Source organism: Lepus europaeus, chromosome 17 (genome assembly GCF_033115175.1).
Source record: "Lepus europaeus isolate LE1 chromosome 17, mLepTim1.pri, whole genome shotgun sequence".
Classification (NCBI taxonomy): domain Eukaryota; kingdom Metazoa; phylum Chordata; class Mammalia; order Lagomorpha; family Leporidae; genus Lepus; species Lepus europaeus.
The window spans coordinates 39,470,294-39,492,305 of NC_084843.1; the positions used below are offsets into that span (position 1 = coordinate 39,470,294).

A 22,012-nucleotide genomic window follows, 5' to 3' on the forward strand; every position below is an offset into this window, starting at 1 on the left:
TGTCCTTGGTATAAACAAGCTCATTAAACTACACAGGATGGAGCAGCATTAAGGAGAGGAAACAGCCAACAGTGTGTGTGTGTGTCTGTCTGTGTGTGTGTGTGTGTGTACACATAGGAAAGAGCAATGTGGAAACTTGTGAGGGAAACTCATTTCCAATAGGACTTCCACTAGTAGAAATGAAATTTAAGCTGAGAATTATGAGCCTGCTATCAGGATTCAAGGATCAGCTCTATGTTTGACTGACAAGCTGGGTGAACTTGATTTCACTGAAACTCTGCCTCATCTACTGGATAAAATTGTTGGCCTTAAACATGGTTTACAACTTTGCTTGCAAATTAGAAAATTCTCTGGAACTCTTTTTTTTTTTTTAACAAAAACATGTATTTACTTAGAAGCATTCAAAATGGCAACAAAACAGCTGTGACTTTTTTTTTTGCAACTGTACAGTGGAATTCAGTTAACAACATTATTTTGTATGAGCTGCATCAGAGACAACTGAAGATGAAAAAACTACCATGCCACAGATCCCTAATTTGTGCTGTGCACCAACAAGAAGCTACTTTTAATTTCCATGCTACTTTACAATTTCTATACTTCACCAGGCTAGGTTAATGGCTATTAAAGGTTAATGGCTATTAAAAATACCACCAAGACAGGGATTTTAAAGACACATTCAGTAATGTGCTAACATACACACACACACACACAGTGAAGATTATAAACAATTCTATTTATTTATCTGAGAGACAGAGTTACAAAAATCTTCCATTCACCAGTTCTCTCCGTAAATGGTCACCACGGCCAAAGCCAAGACCCAGGAGCTTCTTCTGGGTCTTCCATGCAGGTACATGGGTCCAAGCACTTGGGCCATCCTCTGCTGCTTTCCCAGGCCATAAGCAGAAAGCTGGATCTGAGGAGGAGCAGCTGGGACTCGAACCAGTCCACATAAAGGACACCGGCACTGCATGCAGAGCCTTAGCCTACTATGCCATGGCACTGGCCCCTGAAGTTATTTTTATCATCATCTTCTTCATCTTCATCCTTATCTTTGTCGTTCCTCTTCCCCTCATGCTTCTTTTTCTTGCTCTTTTCGCCTTGACAACCCCCTTTTTTGCTGTATCAGGCTTTCCCTAGCTGAGTATGTGGCAATATCCTTTTCATATTTTTCCTTCAGCTTAGCAGTCATGTTCCATCAGCCTGCTTGTCACCTGCGGCAGTGTTCTTCCACATCCCTCTCAGTTTCTTCACCACATCGCCAACGGACAGGCCAGCATGTTCTCCTTTGATCTTTGGATGATACTCAGAACAGAACAAGACAAAGGCTGAAGGAGGCCTCTTGGGTATAGGGGATCCTTGAACTTGTTTTTGTCTCTCCTTTAAGAGGGGTATAGATTTTCAATTCTAACAAGCTTGTCTGCCTTTGCCACGTCTTTAAGCTTTCTTTAGGAGCCAGCTCTGTGGCATAGCAGGTGACAATGTGAAGAGACAACAGATACGGCATAAAGAGACAAGAGCCAGTCAGAGAAAGAGAGGGGCCACAAAAAGGGCAAAGGGACAGGGGGACAAGGAGCCAGCAATGAGGAGATACAGACCACACAGCAAGAGAGCTATAGGGGACAGGAGCAACAGAGACACAGGAGGGGCAGACTGAGAGGCTGGGGACATGTGACAGAGACAGGCTACAGAGGTAAGAGGTAAGGGACAGGAGAAATAGAGACAGGATTGGGGGAGAGAAAGATAGGCCACTGGTTCAGAGAGACAGGAAACAGGGAGACACAGAGGGAGGGAACTAGGGACAGAGAAGGGACACACAGATGGGGGCATGAAAGTGACAGGCCTCAGAGGGGGAGAAAAATCAAGGGACAGAGAGACTGAGGATGGAGAGAAAGACTGGGGACAATGAGAGAGAGGCCATAGAAGAGAAATTCCACAAATGAAAGGGTACAATGGGGCAGAGAGACAAAGAGAGGAGAGGGAGAGACAGGGGACAGAGAGAGAGAGAGGAGAGGGAGAGAGAGAGAGAGAGAGAGACAAGAGGTTGGGGAGAGACAGGCAGACAAGGGATGGGAGAGAGACAGGGAAGGGGGGCGAGAGAGAGAAGCAAGAGAGAGACAGGGAAGAGAGGGAGAGGCAGGCTACAGAGGGAGAACAAATAGGAGATGGGAGAGGATAGAGAGATGGCAGAGACAGGAGATAGTGGGGGAGAAGGAGAGAGAGAGAGAGAGAGAGAGAGAGAGAGAGAGAGAGAGACAGCCTACAGAATGAGAGAGAAAAGGACAGGGAGACAGAGTAGCAAGGGGCAGAGAGACACAAGTCACAATGAGACAAAACAGTGGACACTGGAACAGAGACTGGTGAAAGGGAGGAGAGAGGCCACAAAGGGAGAGTGACAAGTGATAGTGACAGAGGACAGGCTACAGAATTAGGACAGAGGGAGTAGGAGACAGGGAACAGGAGGACAGAGAGAGACAAGGAACAGGGCATAGAATGTCAGGCCTCAGAGGGAGAGACAGGGCACAGTGCGGGGGACAAGCCATGCAGGCACAGAGACACAGCTGACAAGGGGACAGAGAAACTGGGAACAGGGGGACAGACAGACAGAAGACCAAGGTTGAGAGAGACAGCCATCAGGGGGAGACTGAGAGAGGCCAGAGGGAGATAGCTGCAGGGGACAGATGGGCAGGATAAAGATGGAAAGATAGAAAGATGACATGGCAACAGAAAGACAGGGGACAGAGGGAGAGACAGGCCATAGAGGGTGAGGGAGACAGCCAAGGTAGGAGGGAGACACTGGCCACAGGATCTAAGAGAACAAGAGAGAGACAGGGCTGGAGAACAAGACAGGTCACAGAAGGAGTGACAGAAGAGAGAGGAGGAGAGAGACTGAGTACAGGGAACAGAGACAGGGGACATGGGGTCCAAGGTACAGGGGACAGGTCGGGGGAGAGATAGGACACAGAGTGAGAAGACAGGGGTTATGGGGAGAGACAGGGGTAAGGGGAAAAGAGAGAGGGGACATGATGTGAGAGATACAGGCCAGAGTGAGAGCGCGACCACGGATGGGAACAGAGAGACGGGGAAAGGGCGACAGATAAACTGGAGTTGAGGGAGAGAAATAGGCCAGAGATGAGACATACAGGAAACCAGAGTGGGGAGGGGGAGCGAGTGGCAGGCCAGTCAGGGAGAGAGCAACAGAGCAGAGAGATGGGTCAGAGACAACATATCTAGAGGGAGACAGGGGACATTGGAACAGAAATAGGGGACTTGTTGTGAGAGAGATGGGTCAGAGAGGGCTAGAGACACAGTGGAGAGAGTGACAAAGTTGGAGAATGAGGGGAAAGACTGGGGCCAGGGAAGAAACAGCACACAGAGGTAGAGACAGGGCACATGGAGACCATGGGACAGAGGACAGTGGGAGAGGGAAGCATTCCATAGAGGGAGAGAGAGACAGGGGCCAGGTGGATTGACAGACGGAGTACAGGAGGGGAGAAAGACAGTCCGCAGAGGGGACAGTGATAGGGCCCAGGGTCAAAGGAAACAGACAGGAGACAGCTAACAGTGAAACTAGGGACTAGGGAGAGACAGGCCTCAGAGTGGGAAAGAGACAAGGTACAGGTGGGAAGATAGGCATAGGACAGAGAGACCAGAGACAGGTAGGGACAGTGATGGGGAAGAGAGGAAGAGAGACAGGGACAGGATGACAGGGACAGAGGGCAATGGGAGAGAGAGGCCATAGAGACAAGAAGACAGGAGGACAGATAAAGATGGGGGTGGGGAGACAGGGGACAGTGAGAGAGAGAGAGACAGGAAAGAGGGAAAAGAAAGGACAGAAGGAGAGATGGGGATAGAAAGACAGAAGGTCAAGGGGAGAGATGTCACAGAGGAAGTGGGAGAAAAGGGAGAGAGATACAGAGACAGGATGGGAGGGGAGAGAGGTCATGGCAGAAGACAGGGGACAGGTGGAGACGACTGAGTCCACAGACAGAGAGAGAGACAAGGGATGGGGTTAGAGACAAGCCACAGGGGTCAGAGTGACAACTGCGGCAGAGTGAGACATGCTACAGGGTGAGAGAAAGTGTCAGAAGACAAGTGGAGAGAGACACAGGGGACAGCACAACAGCAAGGCGGAGTGGGAGACAGAAGGCCACAGAGGGAGAGAGCAAGGCTGGAGACAGTGAGACACAGAAACAGTACAGAGCAAGAGAGATGAGCCACAGGGAGAGAGAGACAGGGAACAGAAGTCAGAGAGGCCATACAGTCTCAGAGTCAGTCGGGAAACAAGTGGAGAGAAGCAGGGGACGGTGGGGAGGGAGACGGGCACGTGGGGAGGGAGACAGGCACGTGGTGAGCAGGGCCAAGGGACAAGTCGGGATAGGTTAGAGGATGGGGGAAACAGACAGTAGGAGAGAGGGACAAACTTTGGGGTGTGAGTGACACAGCCTCAGGTAGAGAGAGAAGAGACAGGGAAGAGAAAGGCAGTACACAGAGGCTGAGAGATACAGAAGAGAGTGGCACAGCGACAGAGCACAGTGGGAGACTCAGGGGATTTGTGATTATACAGAGAGGGTACAAGGCAAAGAGGCCTTAGAGGGATCTCGAGGACAGACAGGTAACAAGGAGACAGACTGGGGACAGAGAGAAAGGCCACAAAGGGAGAGAGACAGAGGAGAGGGGGATGGAGAGACAAAGGGAACAGATAGGCTACAACAGAGGAGAGATGGGGGGATTTGTGACAGAGAAAAGGAAGCCGGGGATGGGTAGAGAGGAAGACATCTTATAGAGGGACAGAGGACCAGGGGTACAGACAGTGGACAGGGGGAGGTGGAGACACACCACAACAGGAGACAGGAGAGCAGACAGGGGCAGAGAGACTGGATACGTAGTGAGAGAGAGTCAGTGGACCACTGAAGACAGAGACAGGACACAGAGGAGAGGGACAGAGACGATACAGGGGGAGAAAAGGACAAGCTAGAGAAGACAGAGGTAGGGGATTAGGACACAGAGAAACAGGGAAGGGGGAGCCATGGACAGAGGATAGGGAAATGAGAAACACAGCAGAGACGAAGACAGAGATAGGCAACAGGTATATAAAAATAGGATGGGGAGTGAGAAAGGGGAGAGGGGGGTGGGAGGGAGAGAGAGGGAGAGGGGGTGGGGGGAGAGAGGGGGAGAGGGGGCGGGTGGGACAGAGGGGGACAGAGGGGAACAGAGGGGGAGAGAGGCGAACAGAGGGGGAGAGGGGGAGAGAGGGGTAGAGAAGGGGAGAGAGAGGGACAGAGGAGGACAGAGGGGGAGAGGGGGAGAGAACGAGCATGAGCGATGGGGGATGAGAGTGAGAGAATGAGTGCAAGCAATGGGGGATGAGGGAGGGGGATCGAGGGAGGGGGGATGAGGGAGGGGGGTGAGGGAGAGGGGGATCGAGGGAGGGGAAGACGAGGGAGGGAGAGGGGGTACAAAGGGGGGACGAGGGAAAGAGACAGAGGGCAGGTGGACAGATAGGCAAGAGTTGGAGGTATATGCATGCCACAATGAAGAAAGGAAACAGGGACAGAGAAAGAGGGACAGGACACACAGAGATGGGACAGTTGAAGAGAGACAGGCCACAGAGGGAGAGACAGCAGACAGGGATATAGAGAGACCGAGGCAGATGGAAAAGAGACATGCTACAAAGACAGGACATAGGAGGAGAGAGAGGCCATGGGAGAGACAGGGAATAGGTATCAGGTTAAAGGGGTAGAGACATCCCATAGGGGATTAGATGGGACAGAGTGACAGACAGGGCCCATGGTTAGACAGCTCACAGAGGGCAAGAGAGAATGGGGACAGAGATGGGGTGGGGAAGAGTGACAGGACAGAGGAAGGTGGTGGTGGGGGGGTGTAGACAGCCCATAGAGGAGAGGGAGAAGGGGACAATAGGACACAGAGGCAGGGAACTGGAGGAGAGACAAGGGACAGAGGGAGGGACAAACAAGGGACACAGGGAAGCAGGCCACAGAAGGAGAGACAGGCCCCAGAGATTAGGGACAGGGGGACAGTGAGATAGGGGCGAGGTGGAGACTCCGGTTGCAGAGGGAGACAGAGACAGCGGCATGTGTGACAGACACAGGGGACAGGGAAGTAAGAGACAGGTCATGGAGTCAGAGAGAGACATGGTAAAGAGATTGAGACAGTGGACAGAGATCTGAGACACAGGATACAAGTGGACAGACAAGTGACAGGAGACAGGCCATAGATGGAAAGAGACTGGGGACAAAGACAGGCTATATGGGGAGAGATCTAGGCCACTGAGGAGACAAGGGACTATGGGACACAGAGGCAGGGTACAGGATATGACAGTGAGATAGGCAACTCGGGGACAAGAGACTGGGGACACAGAGGCTGGGGATAGAACAGACAGGCCACAGGAGGAGAAACAGGGGACAGATGGACACAGGGACTCTGACAGGCCAAAAAGGGAGAGAGACAGGGGACAGGTGAACAGAGATGGCACAGCAGGAGAGGGAGCGAAGCCACAGGGGACAGAGAGGAGGCAGGGCACAGAAAATCCGGGAAGGAGAGGGTCGAAGGGGCACCGAGAGACCAGTTTTGGGGACGAGAAATAGGCCACAGGAAGAGAGACAGGATAAAGTGGGACACAGAGGCAGGGGATGAAAAAGAGACAGACAGGGGACAGGGGCAATGACGGACAGCTCACAGTGGGACAGAGACAGTAGACATTGGTACAGAGAGGGGACGTTTGGAAACAGTTCACAGAGTGAGATAAGGGCAAGGGGAACACACTAACAGGGTGATGCAGACAGGCCACAGAGGGGAGAGACACAGGACAGAAACAGAATCACAGAGGACAGGCAGAGAGACAGGTCACAGAAAAAAAAAAAAAAAAGGGATGGAGGCGCAGAGAGATAGTGACAAAGGGGAGAGATACACAGGAAACCCCGGGAGAGAGGAAAGGGGGCAGAGCACAGAGGAGCTCTTCTCACAGGGACAGAGAGGATGGTGGGAAGAGAAGCCAATGAGGGAGTGAGAGACACTGGACGGGGTGACAGACTGGGGACTGGGAGACAAAGACAAGGGACAAGTGGGGAGATGGAGATAGGCCAGAGTAGAGACGGGGAACACAGACAGGGACAGGGAATAGAGATAGCAGACAGGCAGTCAGAGACATGGGGCACACAAACTAGGGTCAGGGTGAGATAGATGGGGCTCAGAAGGAGAGATTGTGGATAGGGGCAGAGATAGGGGTTAGTTGACCAACTGACAAGGAATGAGAGGCCAGAGTGAGAGAGACAGGGGACAGAGAAATTACAAGCAAGGGAAATAGCCCACAGGGAAGGATACAGCCAGGGAGAGTGGGACACAGAGGCAGTGGATGGGGAGTAAGAGACTGGCCACAGAAAGAGAGAGAGGACAGTTGGAGAGACAGGCCAGAATGCAAGAGAGACACAGGATGGAGACAAAAGTGACAGAGGACAATGGGAAGGAGAGATAGGTCACACAAAGTGGAAAGGGGGACAGAGATGGCAATGGAGGCAAGAGTCCTACAACTTGGGGAGACAGGACACAGGCACACAGAGAGGGAATGGGGAGAGAGAGACAGAGAAGAGGTGGGGAGAGTGAAAGACCACGGGGAGCCAAAGAGACAAAGGTAGAGACAGAGACAAGGGTCAAGTGGCGAGATAAACCCCCATTGGGCAAGGGATGGACAGGCCACAGAGAGAGACAGCCCAGACAGCGAGAGAGAGTCCAGGGAAAAGAGCTACATGACAGGGGCAGAGAGGCCACAGAAGGGGACACTCAGGGACAGGGAAAGAGTGAGACAGTGGACAGGGGTACAGAAGGACAGGGGACAGCTGGGGAAAAACAAAAGCCATGGTGTGAGAGAGAAATGGGAAAGGGAGGCTGAGAGGTAGGGCAATGGGAGAGAGAAGCAGGCATCAGAGTGGGGAAGACACAGGTCAGTGAGCAGAGTGACTGGGACAGTGGGAGAGAGACAGGACACGGAGAAAAGGCAGGGGACAGAGATACAGCGACAAAGCGGAGAGAAAGACAACACAGGGAGACAGAGAATGGGGAGAGGGAGACAGACTAGGGGCAGGGAGAGAGAGAGGATGGGGGACACAAAGGACAGGGGCCCAAGGGGCAAGTAACAGAGGGAGACAGACAGCCCAGAGAAAAAAAAGGGGGACATAGTGACAGAGGCAGGAGACAGGGGAGACAGGCGGCATTGTGATACAACTGGAAAGGCACCAAATAAATGAAATATCAATGTACCTCAAGAATCTAGAAAAACAACAGCAAACCAAACCCAAAACCAGTAGGAGAAAAAAATAATTAAAATTAGAGAAGAAAACAAAATTGAAACTAAAAAAACAATGAAAAAGATCAGCAAAACAAAAAGCTGGTTTGTTGAAAAAAATAAATAAGATTGGCACACCATTGCCCCAACTAACCAAAAAAAGGAGAGAGAAGACCCAAATCAATAAAATTAGAGATGAAAAAGAAATGTAACAACAGACACCACAGAAATAAAAAGAATCATCAGAAATTACTACAAAGAGCTGTACGCTGACAAAACGGGAAACCTAGAAGAAATGGATAGATTCTTAGATACATACAACCTACCTAAATTGAGTCATGAAGATGTGGAAAACCTAAACAGTACCATAAGCGAGACAGAAATTGAATCAGTAATAAAGACCCTCCCAACATAGAAAAGCCCAGGGACCAGACAGCTTCAATACTGAATTCTACCAGACTTTTAAAGAACTACTTACTCCAATTCTTCAAGTAATTCAAAATAATTGAAAGGGATAGAATCCTCCCAAATTTTTTCTATGAAGCCAGCATCACCTTAATTCCTAAACCAGGAAAAGATGCAAAAGAGCGAGAACTAGAGACCAATTTCCCTGATGAACATAGATGCAAAAATCTTCAATAAAATTCTGGCCAATTGAATCCAACAATACGTAAGAATGATCATTCACCTGGACCAAGGGGATTTATACCTGGGATGCAATGATGGTTCAACATTTGCAAATTAATGTGATACATCACATTAACAAATTGAACAAAAACCATGATTATCTAAATAGATGCAAACAGTACTCTATATTTTGTGTGTGTGTATGTGTGCAAACTGTTGAAATTTTTACTTATATAGAGTTGGTTTTCTGTATATAATGATAATTAAAAATGAATCTTGGCCGGCACCGCGGCTCACTAGGCTAATCCTCTGCCTGAGGCGCCGGCACCCCGGTTCTAGTCCTGGTTGGGGTGCCGGGTTCTGTCCCGGCTATTCCTTTTCTTTTTTCTTTTTTTTTCTTTTTTTTTTTTTGACAGGCAGAGTGGATAGTGAGAGAGGGACAGAGAGAAAGGTCTTCCTTTGCCGTTGGTTCACCCTCCAATGGCCGCTGCGGCCAGCGCATCTCGCTGATCTGAAGCCAGGAGCCAGGTGCTTCTCCTGGTCTCCCATGGGGTGCAGGGCCCAAGGACTTGGGCCATCCTCCACTGCACTCCCTGGCCACAACAGAGAGCTGGCCTGGAAGAGGGGCAACCGGGATAGAATCCGGTGCCCCAACCGGGACTAGAACCCGGTGTGCCGGCGCCGCAAGGCGGAGGATTAGCCTGTTAAGCCACGGCGCCGGCCTTCGGCTATTCCTTTTCCAGTCCAGCTCTCTGCTGTGGCCCGGGAGGGCAGTGGAGGATGGCCCAAGTACTTGGGCCCTGTACCTGCATGGGAGACCGGGAGAATGCACCTGGCTCCTGGCTTCAGATTGGTGCAGTGCACCAGCCATAGCGGCCATTTGTGGGGTGAACCAATGGAAAAAGGAAGACCTCTCTCTCTCTCTCTCTCTCTCTCTCTGTCGAACTCTGCCTGTCCAAAAAAAAAAGAAAGAAAGAAAGAAAAAATGAATCTTAATGAAGAATGAGGTGGCAGAGAGAGTAGGAGGTGGGATGGGAGTAGGGCTGGGAGGGTGGGTATGGGGAGAAGAACCACTATATTCCTAAAGCTGTACCTATGAAATTTGTATTCATTAAATAAAAGCTTTAAGAACAAAAGACTATATATGACAAACCCACAGCCAACATCATATCGAATGGGGAAAAAAGCTGGAAGTATTTCCTCTAAGATCTGGAGCCAGATAAGATGTGCTCTCTTAATCCTCTTATTCAACACAGTGCTGGAAGTTTTAGCCAAAGAAATTAGGAAAGAGAAATAAATAAAAGACATAGAAATAGGAATGGATGAAGTTAAGCTATCCCTGGTTGTGTATGATGTTATTCTATATAGAAAAACCTAAAGATTCTATCAAATGCCTATTTTGAACTAACAAATTCATTAAGATTGTAGAAAATAAAAATCAGTTCACACACACACACACACACACAATCAGTAGTGGGCAGGTGTTTGGCTTAGCAGTTAAGATGCCAGCTAAGACACCCATCAGTGTCCTATATCAGAGTGCCCAAGTTGGTACCCATTTCTCGCACCTGACACCAGTTTCCTGCTAATACAGACCCTAGATGGCAGTAATGATGCTAAGTAACTGAGTTCCAGCAACACACAGCGGGGAACTTGGCATGCATTCCTGGTTCCCAGTTTCAGTCTCTGTCAATCTATAGTCATCACAGACATTTGGGAAGTCAATCAGTTAATGGGATATCGGCCTCACTCTTTCTCATTGTGTATCACAAATAGAAATTTAGAAGATCAGTAGCATTCTCACACACCAATAACAAACTCAACAACACAGTTAAAGGGCAATCCCACTGTATGAACACTTTGGAATAAATGTGACCCAGAATGTTAAAGATCTCTTCAGTGATAATTGCAAGACACTAATGAAGGAAATTGAAGACAAATATGCACAAAAAAGCAAAAGCCTATCGTGGTCCTCGACAGAATATTAAACTATCCATACTTGCTGATACAACTTACAGATTCCATGGAATCCCCTCAAAATCCACATGACATCCTTCATGTAAGCAGCAAAACCAAACTTAAAATTCTTACATATCGTTGAGCTTTTTGTTCCAATGGAACACTACAGGCAAGCTGCTTACAAAGCAGAGAATTATTTTGGCTCATAGCTGACAGTCCCTTATTGGACAGGCCCCATGGTTTGGCCTCTCATGAGGGCCCAGCATAGCGCTGGCTGAGTGTGTGCTGAGAAGGATAGCGTGGTCATCAGGAAGCTCAGAGAGAGAGTGGGCCTGTCACAGGCTTTTATAAGCAACACTCCTGAGAAGCACTGAGGATGTGCCCTACAGCCTAAGACCTCCTACTCAGCCCACCTCCTAAGTCCCAAAACTGGATTGTTTCCACCCACTTAATACTATTAACTTGGGGCTCTGGTGTTTAACATCTTGTGACTTTTGGAACCCAAATCACATTCAAACCACAGTAATATGGAAGCACAAAAGACCCCACAGAGCAGCTCTGCTTCCAATCCAGCTCCCTACATATGTACCAGAGAAAGCAATGGGAGATGGCTCAAGTCCTTGGGCCCCTGGCATCCACAATGGAGATGCAGATGGAGTTCCAGACTCCTGCTTCAGCCTGGCTAACCCCAGCAGAGAAAGCTATTTGGGGAGGGAATCAGCAGACAGAAGATAAAACCTCTTTTAGAAAGATATAAACCTAAATCCAGAAACGGAAACTATTAATATAGGAAGAAAGTTCCACGACATTGATTGGCCAAAGATGTCTTAGAATGGATGCTGATACATAGGCAACAAAAGCAAAAATAGATGAATGAGACTCCATCAAATTAAAACATTCCTACCAAACACAGGAAACAACCAATAGAGTAAAAGGAATCTAGGAGATGAGATGAAATATTTGCAAACCACACATCTATAAGACTAATAGCCAAAATATGTAAGGAACTCAAACAACTCTACAAGAAAACATATCATCAGATTAAAAACTGGATAAAACACCTGAACATTTATTAAAAGACATACAAATGACCGCCAAGTATATGATAAAATGACCTACATCTCTAGTCATGGAAACACACATTTTAAAAAATTTATATTAGAGACATACAGAGAGAGCTCCCATCTGTTAGTCCCCTCCACAAATGTCCACAACAGCCAAGGCTGGGCCAGGCCAAAGCCAGGAGCCAGTAATCTGGGTCTCCCACATGGGTGGCAGGGACCCAACTACTCGAGCATCACCGGCTGCTTCCCTGGGAGACATTAATAGGAAGGTGAGATCTAAGTAGAGCCAAGATTCAAACCCAAGCACTCTGATAGGAGATGTAAGCATTAAGTCAAAAACTCATCCTGGGAATGGAAGTTAGAAACACAATTAGATACCATTTCACCCTGTTAGAATGGCCATTATAAAAAAAAAAAAGATAAATGTTGGTAAAGATGGAGAAAAAGAACCCTTGTACACTGCTGGTGGGTACCTAAGTTAGCACACTCATTAAGGAAAACAGTAGGTTGCTCAAAAAGTAAAGAATGTGGCCAGTATTGTGGTACAGTGAGTTAAGCTGCCACTTGCAACACTGGCATCCCCTATAGATGTGAGATCCCTGACAATGTACCTGGGAAAGCAGAAGGTGACCCAAGTATTTGAGTCCCTGACATCCACATAGTGACATCCACATAGGAGACCCAGAAGGAGTTCCAAGCTCCCAGCTTCTGCCTGGCCCAGCCCTGGTCATGCAGCATTTGGGTAGTAATGCAACATACCAGACATCGTTCTATTGCTCCTTTCTGTAATGCTGCCTTTTTGATGTTATTATTTATATGAAGGGTATAGATTTCATGTATTTCATAGGTAAGATTGCAAGGACACAATGATACTTCCCTCCACCCCTCCATCTTAGTTTTTGGGACAATATACCTCCAATCTGCTTTATATTAACTGGCTTAAATCTCCAGTAAGTATAAGAAATCACAAGAACAAAGTAAGAATACCACTGTCCTACAGGAGTATAGATACAGGCTATAAACAATCAAATCCCAAAGTGTCAATTTCATTTTTATATGTTGTGGGTTTTCTGTACTCTGTACTCTGTATATTATGTATACATAATGGAGAAAATCCAAGATTTATCTTTTAGGGTCTGGCTTATTTCACTAAGCATAATGGTTCTCAGTTGCATCCATTTTGTTGCAAAAGATTTTTTTTTTAAAAAATTGTATTCGAACGACAATTACAGAGGGAGGTTCACTCCCCAAATGGCAACAACAGCTGGAACTGAACCAATCCAAAGCCTGAATCCAGGAGCTTTTTTCTCATCTCCTATGTGGGCACAGGGGCTCAAGGATCTGGACCATCTTCCATTGCTTTCCCAGGCACATTAGCAGGGAGCTAGATAAGAAGTAGACAAGCTGGGACTGAAACCTATTCCCACATGGGAGGCTAGCACTGCAGGCTGGGGCTTTAACCTGCTGTACCACAGTGCCAGTCCCAAGAATTAATTCTTTTTATGGCTAAGTATTATTCCATCATGCATATATACATTTTATTTATCAAGTCATGAGCTAATAGACATCTGGGTTGATCCCATATCTTAAGTATTATGAATTGAGTTGTTATAAACATCAGGGTTAAAGGTAACTCAAGCCAGAGACATCCCAATACCAGACATAGTACAGGACAGTTATAAGCATAACAGCTTGGTACTGGCACAAAAATAGACTGGTAGACTTTGACAAAGGAAGGAGGTAAAAAAAAATCATCCCCTGGAGAAAGGACAGACTCTTCAACAAATGGTTCTGGGAAAATTTGATTGCCACAGACAGAAGTATTCAATAAGACCCCAACTTACACAAAAATCCACTCAAAATGGATCAAGGACCTAAATCTAAACCCAATGTCATCAAAATAGTAGAGAATACTGGGGAAACTCTGCTAGACATTAGCATAGGAAAAAACTCCTTGGAAAAGACCCCAGAAACACAAGCAATCAAAGCCAAAATAGACAATTAGAATTATACCAAGCTAAGAAGCTCCTGCACTGCAAAGAGAATGATCAGCAAAGTGAAGAGGCCACCTGCAGCATGAGAAAAACATATTTGCAAACTATGAATCTGAAAAACATTAATATCCAGAATCTATAAAGAGCTCAAGAAGCTTAACAACATAAAAAAATCTGTTTTTATGTTAACAATCCAGTTAAGACATAGGCAAAGGACTTGAACAGGCATTTTTCAAAAGAAGAATTTCAAATGGCCAACAGACGTGAAAATGCATAGGATCACTAGCCATCAGGGAAATGCAAATGAAAACCACAATGATGTTTCACCTCACCCAAGTTAGAATGCCTTTCATACAGAAACAAACAAATAATAAATGCCAGTGAGGATGTGGGGGGAAAATGTACCTTAATCCACTGTTGGTAGAACATATACTAGTATAGTCATTTTGGAAGACAGAATGGAGATTCCTTAGAAATCTGAAAATAGACTTGCCATATGACCCTGTTATGCCACTCCTAGGAATTTACCTAAATTAAATGAAACCAGCATATAAAAGATTGATTTGGGGTCCCCCCCATACCCATCCCCCCTCCTCCACTCCCATCCCACCTCCTACTCCCTCTCCCATCCCATTCTTCTTTAAGATTCATTTTTAATTACCCTTATATCAGAATACCAACTCTATGCTAAGTAAATATTTCAACAGTTTGCACACATACATACAAACCATGTAAAAAGTACTGTTTGAGAACAAGTTTTGCAATTAATTCTCATAGTACAACTCAATAAGGACAGAGGTCCCACAGGGGAACAAGTGCACAATGACTTCTGTTGTTAATTTAAAATTAACACTCTTATGTATGACTTCAGTGATCACCAGAGGCTCTTACCATGAGCTGCCAATGCTATGGAAGCTTTTTGTGACCAGAAACTTCATCAATATTTAGAAAAGGCCATAAGCAAAGTGGAAATTCCTACCTACCTTCATAGCAAAGTACATTCTTCATTGATGGCCCCTTCTTTCCACTGGGGTCTCATTCACAGAGATCCTTCATGTAGGAAATTTTTGCCATAGTGTCTTGGCTTTTCATGCCTGCATTGCTCTCATGGGTTTTTCAGCCACATCTGAATGCCTTAAGGGCCAATTCTGAGGTCAGAGTGTTACTTAAAACAATTGTCATTTATGAGTCTGCCATTTGGACTGCTTCCTGTGTTGGACATTCCTTCCTTTTTAATTCTGTCTGTTATTACCAGGCACTTGATGCTATTTATTTGGTCCCTTTAACACTTGATCCTATCTATAGGTTCAATTTAACACTTAATATGATCACTTTAATAATTAAGATGACATTTTACAGCTTTATAGTTTGAAACTTCCTCCTCTCTTATTCTCCCTCTTATTTTTTACTGAGATCTATTTTCATTTGACTTTATATATATATATGAATATATATTATATATATATATATATGATATATATATGATTAACTCTATGTTAAGTAAGGAATTCAACATATAGTATTAAAATTAAAAAAATGAATAAACTGTTCCTTGACAGTCAAGACAAGGGCTGTTCAAGTCATTGTTTTTCTAAGTGTCAATTTCACTTCTACAGCTTTCATTTTAGGTACGCTATTAATCCTCACAGATAAGGAAGAACATATGGTATTTGTCCCTTTGGGTTGGCTTATTCCACCAAGTATCAAGTTTTCCAGATTCGTCCATTTTGTTGCAAATGACCAGATTTCATTTTTTCTTACTGATGTGTAGTATACCATAGTGTACATATTTCATTGCATCTTTATCCAGTCTTCGGTTGATGGTCATTTATGTCATTTATGTCATTCCATGTCTTAGCTGTTATGCATTGAGCTGCAATAAACATGGAAGTGCAGATAGCTCTTTTGTTTACTGATTTCATTTCCCTTGGTGTATCCCCATGTTTATTGCAGTTCAATTCACAGTGGATAAGAGATGGAATCAAGTCAGATGACCATTAACTGATGACTGGATAAAGAAAATGTGGTATATAAACACTATGGGATATTATCCAGCTGTAAAAAAAGAATCAAATCCTATCTTTTATAAGAAAATGGATGTAACTGGAAACCATTGTACCTAGTAAAATAAGCAGTCCCCAAAATAGACAAATATCATGGTTTCTCTGATCTCTGGCAACTAAGAGTACCAAAAATGTGATGTATAGTTATTTGCATTACATAATCATAGTAAGAAGTTACAGAGCCCTGGGGTGAAATCAAGGACTTTCTTTCTGATGGGTCAAGTCTTGAACTCCCATGGGTTCTCTGGGAGCTTCCCATTTCATGACAGCTAAATGCCCATGGCATGATTCAGCAAGAACTCCCCACAAAGTAAAGAAAAGCCAATTATTGGGAAAAATTTATGTGGGCACAGAGAATGAGCAAAAGTAACATCCTACATAGAACAAGAAATTGAAGAAATATCAGAACACTGGCAAAAGGGAGGTAGTTGGCATAGGAACAAGTGTGTGAAAGTGTTGGTTTTTTTTTTTAACTTTAAGAACAGATTTCATAGGTACAATTCTACAAGATAACCATACTTCCCTACCTCTATCTCCACTCCTTTCCTTTCTATATTTTTACAATAGTACACTTTCATTTTACCCTGTAATTACAGCCTTAAAGCACCACTAACAATATTGTTCAACAGGTAAAAAGTGCCAAGAGATATCTGCCAGGCCCCTGCTTCTGAAGATGTGGTCTCCAGGCCAGTGGCATCACCACCTCCTAGGCCTCAGAATCAAAGTCTGTTTAAACAAGATTCCCAGGTGATTTGTGCATTAAAGTTTCAGAAGCACTTGCCTAGGCAACTTTTTTAAAAAAACAGATTTATCTGAAAGGCAGAGTTACAGGTGGGAGATGAGGGGGAAGGAGGCAGAAAGAGATCTTCCATCCGTTGATTCACTCCCCAAATGTCTGCAATGGCCAGAGCTGGGCCCAGTCAAAGCCAGGAGCTTCTTCCAGGTCTCTCACATGGATGGCAGGAGTCTAAATACTTGGGCCATCCTCCACTGCTTTTCCAGGTGCATTGGCAGGGAGCTAGATCATAAGTAGAGCAGCTAAGACTAGAATGGTGCCCATATGGGATGTAGGTACCACAGATGTTGGCTTTACCCACTGTGACACAACACTGGCCTCACCTAGGCAATTTTTAAGTTATTTCTAGGGGCCAGTGTTGTGCCAAAGTATGTAAAGCCACCAACTGTGACTGACACTGGCATCCCATATGGGTGCTGGTTCAAGTCCTGGCTTTTCCACTCTGTTCCAGCTCCCTGCTAACGGCCTGGGAAAAAGCAGCAAGTCTTTGGTACCCCTTCCCCCAACACGGAAGACCCAGATGAAACTCTAGGCTCCTGGCTTTGGCCTGACCCAGGGCGAGGTGCTATGGCCATCTAGGGAATGAATCAGTAATCAGTGTATGGAAGCTCTTTGTCTCTCCCCTGTCCCTTTAACTCCTTCAAAGTAAATAAAAGTAGAAAGGATAACAAAAGGTGTCTCTAAAATTGGAGAGACAGGGAGAGAACACACTGCATCCAAATGTTCTCCACCCAAATACCCACAATGACTGGGGCTGGGAACTCATTCCAGGTCTCCTACATGGGTGGCAGGCACCTAATTACTTGAACTGTCACCACTGCTTCCCAGGGTTCACATAAGCAGAAAGCTGGGGAGGGGACAGGAGCCAGAACGGACTATCAAACCTAGGTACACTGATGCGGGAAATAGGTATCATAACCAACAAGATAACCACTAGTCTAGGTGTCCTCCCATGAACATTTTTTAAATGAAGTTTTAGCTGTCAGAAAAGCAGGAGTCACAAAACCAAGGAAAAAGAGGGTGTCAACTATTTCAAGTACAATAAGAGGAAATACTGTTGATGAAAATTTCCAGATTCAATTTGCCTGCTTATTTCCTCTCTTGTTTTCCCTTTATGTCCAGAGCTAGTTCTTGAGTTGTGCCTTGATCTGTGAGTCCTGGAACAGGGATAGAGGTGGGAAGTTACAGTGTGTACAATGTAGATTTCCAGTACCCCTTTCCCTTAAGATTTTGAGCATCCAACAAGGTGATGTCTGCAGAACTTCTGTTAAGTGTGAGCTCTGCAAGCCTGCCCTCTTCCTCAGGACTGGCTTGTGTCACCTTGTTCCAGTAGTGGAGCTCGGGACTGTTTACCTGAGTTTTATTTCAGGGTCAGGAAGACAAACAGGCCCTAGAGCACAATTGTGTTCTGAATTGTGTTTCAGTTGCATAACCTTATGCCTGCTAACATGAAAATTCTTTAAACACATTCATCTAGTAGAGTTCATTTGAGCAGAGAAAAACCAAAGTAAAACAAAATCGATGCACACTGGTCAGCAACCACAGCCAAGTTGCAAGATCTTCAACAGAACCTGACAGCATTTACGGAACAACTCAAATGAGACATGCAAAACAACTTAATTGACTACAGCTTAGTTAACCAGTCAACTGATTCCAGCTTGACCTGGTTTATTGGTTAGAGCTCAGTAACTGGCTACAGGGCTTCCTGTAACCAAAGTTCAGATATTAGCCCACCAATGTGGGCTCTTGGAGCTTAGGGCAATTGCCCAGTCCAAACCTATGGGGTTGCAAAAACTTTATTTAACACACTTAAGGACCATGAAACCAAGATTGAAGTAATTTCTAACTCTTTCTAGTCACCACACACTCACAGAATTTTAAACTCTTCTACCTTTTAGTTCATTTTAATTGCTTTTCAAAATTATTTATTTTTATTTCATTTGAAAGAGATACCTTCCATTCACTGGTTCACACCACAGCACTCCGATAATGGGATGTAGGTGTCCTAAAAGGCAGGTTCTTAACCACTGCCCCAAACACCCACCCACCAGCACATCATGTTGATGAAGCTTTTACTGTTTCATTTGTGAAATTACACAACAGTAATTCCCCTCACCTCTGAGCCCCTGGTTCACGTCACACTATCCACTGGTCATTTTCTGCAATTGCTACTGTAGAGCATGATTAGTGTTCGGCTTATGTTGACAAGTTTTCCACCACCAATCACAGGTTGCACAAGCTACATAGCGGGGTACCTGTGCCTTACCACCCCTCCAGAGAGGGCCCTCACAGAGAGGTGCTTTTTCCCAGGGAAGTCCTGGTGCAGTGACAAGGAGAGGGAAACCATGGCTTTGTAGCAGCAGTGTGTTCATTCAGAAACCACTCACTGGGCGCAGGCAGGCATGTGGGAGTCCGCCAGGGCAGGAGGGCTGAGGACTCAGCAGGACCATGTCACAGAGCACTGCTTGCGCACTGCCGTGCCTGGACACCCAAGGGAAGACAAACCCGAAGCACTCTCACCAGCACCACCCTCAGGTCCAGCATCAGGGAAGCTGAGGGTGAGAGAGCCTGGACCTGCTGCTGTTGTAATCAACACGAGAACCACCAGCACTGCCTCTCAGCTGAGACCAAGAACACATTACCTGTGAGTGTGAGCAGGCCAAAGAGTGGCTTTCTTAAGGCCAGCAGAGGTGCCAGGCAGGAGTCTCACTAGCAGCTCTTGTCAGCCTTGGGAGGCTGCCTGATCCCCTGAGTGCACGCCACAGCAGGATTCAGCAAGGGTTGGTGAGCACACTTGAAGCTGACCAGGCAAGGAACATCATGATTAGATCACAGCTACTCTCTAACCTTGATTTCCTATTGCTGCTGTAACGGGTTCAGTGGCTTACTATAGTTTCAGAGGTCAGATCTTCAGTCAAGGAGTTGGAAGGGCTGGATAATTCTGGAGACTCCAGAGGGGATCCATTTCCTTACCTCTTCTGCCTTCATTGCCTTCCTCCTTCTTCAGAGTCAGCAGTGTACGATCCACAAAGGTGTCCCCACAGCCATCTTCCCCTAGTCTCTCTAACTCTGGCCTCTCTCTCTCTCTCTCTCTGTCTCTCTCTCTCGAATGCAAACATGAGCTGGTCCAGACTACACTGGAAGCTCTGGAGCAGGAGACAGCAAACATTCTTTGTGGGTTTTGTTTGTTTGTTTGTTTGTTTTGTTTTGGTAAAGGGTCAGATAGTAAAACATTTCATTCTTTGTGGGCCATACAGTTTGTTACAACCACTGAACTCTGCATTCAACATGAAAAAAGATGAGATAGAAACCAAGGAGCATGGCTGTGTTTCAGTAAAAATTCACTTAAAGATACAGCAGGCCAAATTTGGTCTTTGAGTCATACCCTTATCAGAGGTCCAGCTGAAACAAAAGGATTCTGTTTATTTTTTATTTTTATTTTTTTTTTATTATTTAAGACCTTTATTAGCAGGTGCTTGCAGTTTGTTGACTTTTTTGAAAAAATCAAGTTGTAAACTTTTATTACAAATTAAAAATGAAGTTCTTAAAAATCTCAACTTGACCAGATATGAAACAATTTAAAAACCTTTAAAGGTGTATTGAGAAAAACCAGGCTTTTTTAAAAAAGAGTTCGATCGGTAGCGGGAGCGGAGAGCGGACCCCAGAGAGCCCTGAGCAGCCCCACCGCCGCCGCCGGCCTAGTTACCATCACACCCCGGGAGGAGCCGCAGCTGCCGCAGCCGGCCCCAGTCACCATCACCGCAACCATGAGCAGCGAGGCCGAGACCCAGCAGCCGCCCGCCGCCCCCCCCGCCGCCCCCGCCCTCAGCGCCGCCGAAACCAAGCCCGGCACCACGGGCAGCGGCGCAGGGAGCTGTGGCCCGGGCGGCCTCACATCGGCGGCGCCCGCCGGCGGGGGACAAGAAGGTCATCGCAACGAAGGTTTTGGGAACAGTAAAATGGTTCAATGTAAGGAACGGATATGGTTTCATCAACAGGAATGACACCAAGGATTCTGTTTATTAACACTGCAGTCAGTTATACAGAAAATTTACACGTTTTGGTGAAGGAAAACAAAAACTAGGCAAAAGGTAATTGGCTTTCAGATTGGAACTAATGAACTTTCCAACCAGTCAGGCAGTATGGGGCCAGGAGTATCTTTGTGGTATCAGAATGCAGATGCTAACAAACCACACCACAACCTGGCCTACAGTCAGGCATCAGGAGAGACATCTGGGACCAAGAGACAACCCAACAATCTCTTGGCAGATGAACTAACCAATCAAGAGCCGTGTCTGCAGGCTTGAGGAGCAAGTAACTCCCAAGATGGTTGCTTCAGATTCACATCAGCTGCAGTGGACAAACAGAGCCCACAACATCCCCGTTTAGGGTCTCTCTATAAATAACCATCATCAAGAATGAAAAGATAATCAAGTTCCCAACCAGCTCCAGGAGAATTGCAAGCCACCTAGAAGACAATAGAACCAAAGAGAGACATATCATTTATGACTTCCTCACCTTAGCCCGCAGCCTTTGCATTCATAGAACATTCTTAGAGGGCCTGAACTGGTACAGCTGCACTCTTGGGAGGTCTTAATTTGGTTTAGGAACATTGTGTACTTCTAAAAGCCTATTAAATTGATTTTTTTTCCAGGAAATAAACTGGGTTTTGAAGGTCCTAGAGGTGTTTGCTAAATTAAGGGACTCTTTGAGTGCCAGCCTCCCAAAGTTGCCAAATGATAAGAATCGCTTAGGGCAGTTGTTCAAAATACAAAATTACAAATTTATGTAAAAAACTCCTGGATCTCCTTGCAGCGCCGGCACACCGGGTTCTAGTCCCGGTCAGGGCACCGATCCTGTCCCGGTTGCCCCTCTTCCAGGCCAGCTCTCTGCGTGGCCCGGGAGTGCAGTGGAGGATGGCTCAAGTGTTTGGGCTCTGCACCCCATGGGAGACCAGGAGAAGCACCTGGCTCCTGCCATCGGAACAGCGCGGTGCGCCGGCCGCAGCGCGCTACCGCGGCGGCCATTAGAGGGTGAACCAACGGCAAAGGAAGACCTTTCTCTCTGTCTCTCTCTCTCACTGTCCACTCTGCCTGTCAAAAAAAAAAAAACAAACAAACAAACAAAAAAAACTCCTGGATCTTTCCCCAGGAGGTTCCAATTCAGTGGGCCTGGGGTGAGACTTAAGAATTTGAATTTGGGGGCTGGCA

The 22,012-nt window shown here is 46.2% G+C and overlaps 1 protein-coding gene and 1 pseudogene across 1 annotated transcript in view; one reads left to right on the top strand and one right to left on the bottom strand.

The window, feature by feature from the left end:
* LIPA (lipase A, lysosomal acid type) overlaps nt 1-22,012 on the top strand; it is a 154,804-nt gene that overhangs the window by 43,170 nt on the left and 89,622 nt on the right. The gene's annotated exons all lie outside the window — the stretch shown is intronic.
* Nucleotides 979-20,559, bottom strand: LOC133775785 (high mobility group protein B1-like; annotated as a pseudogene).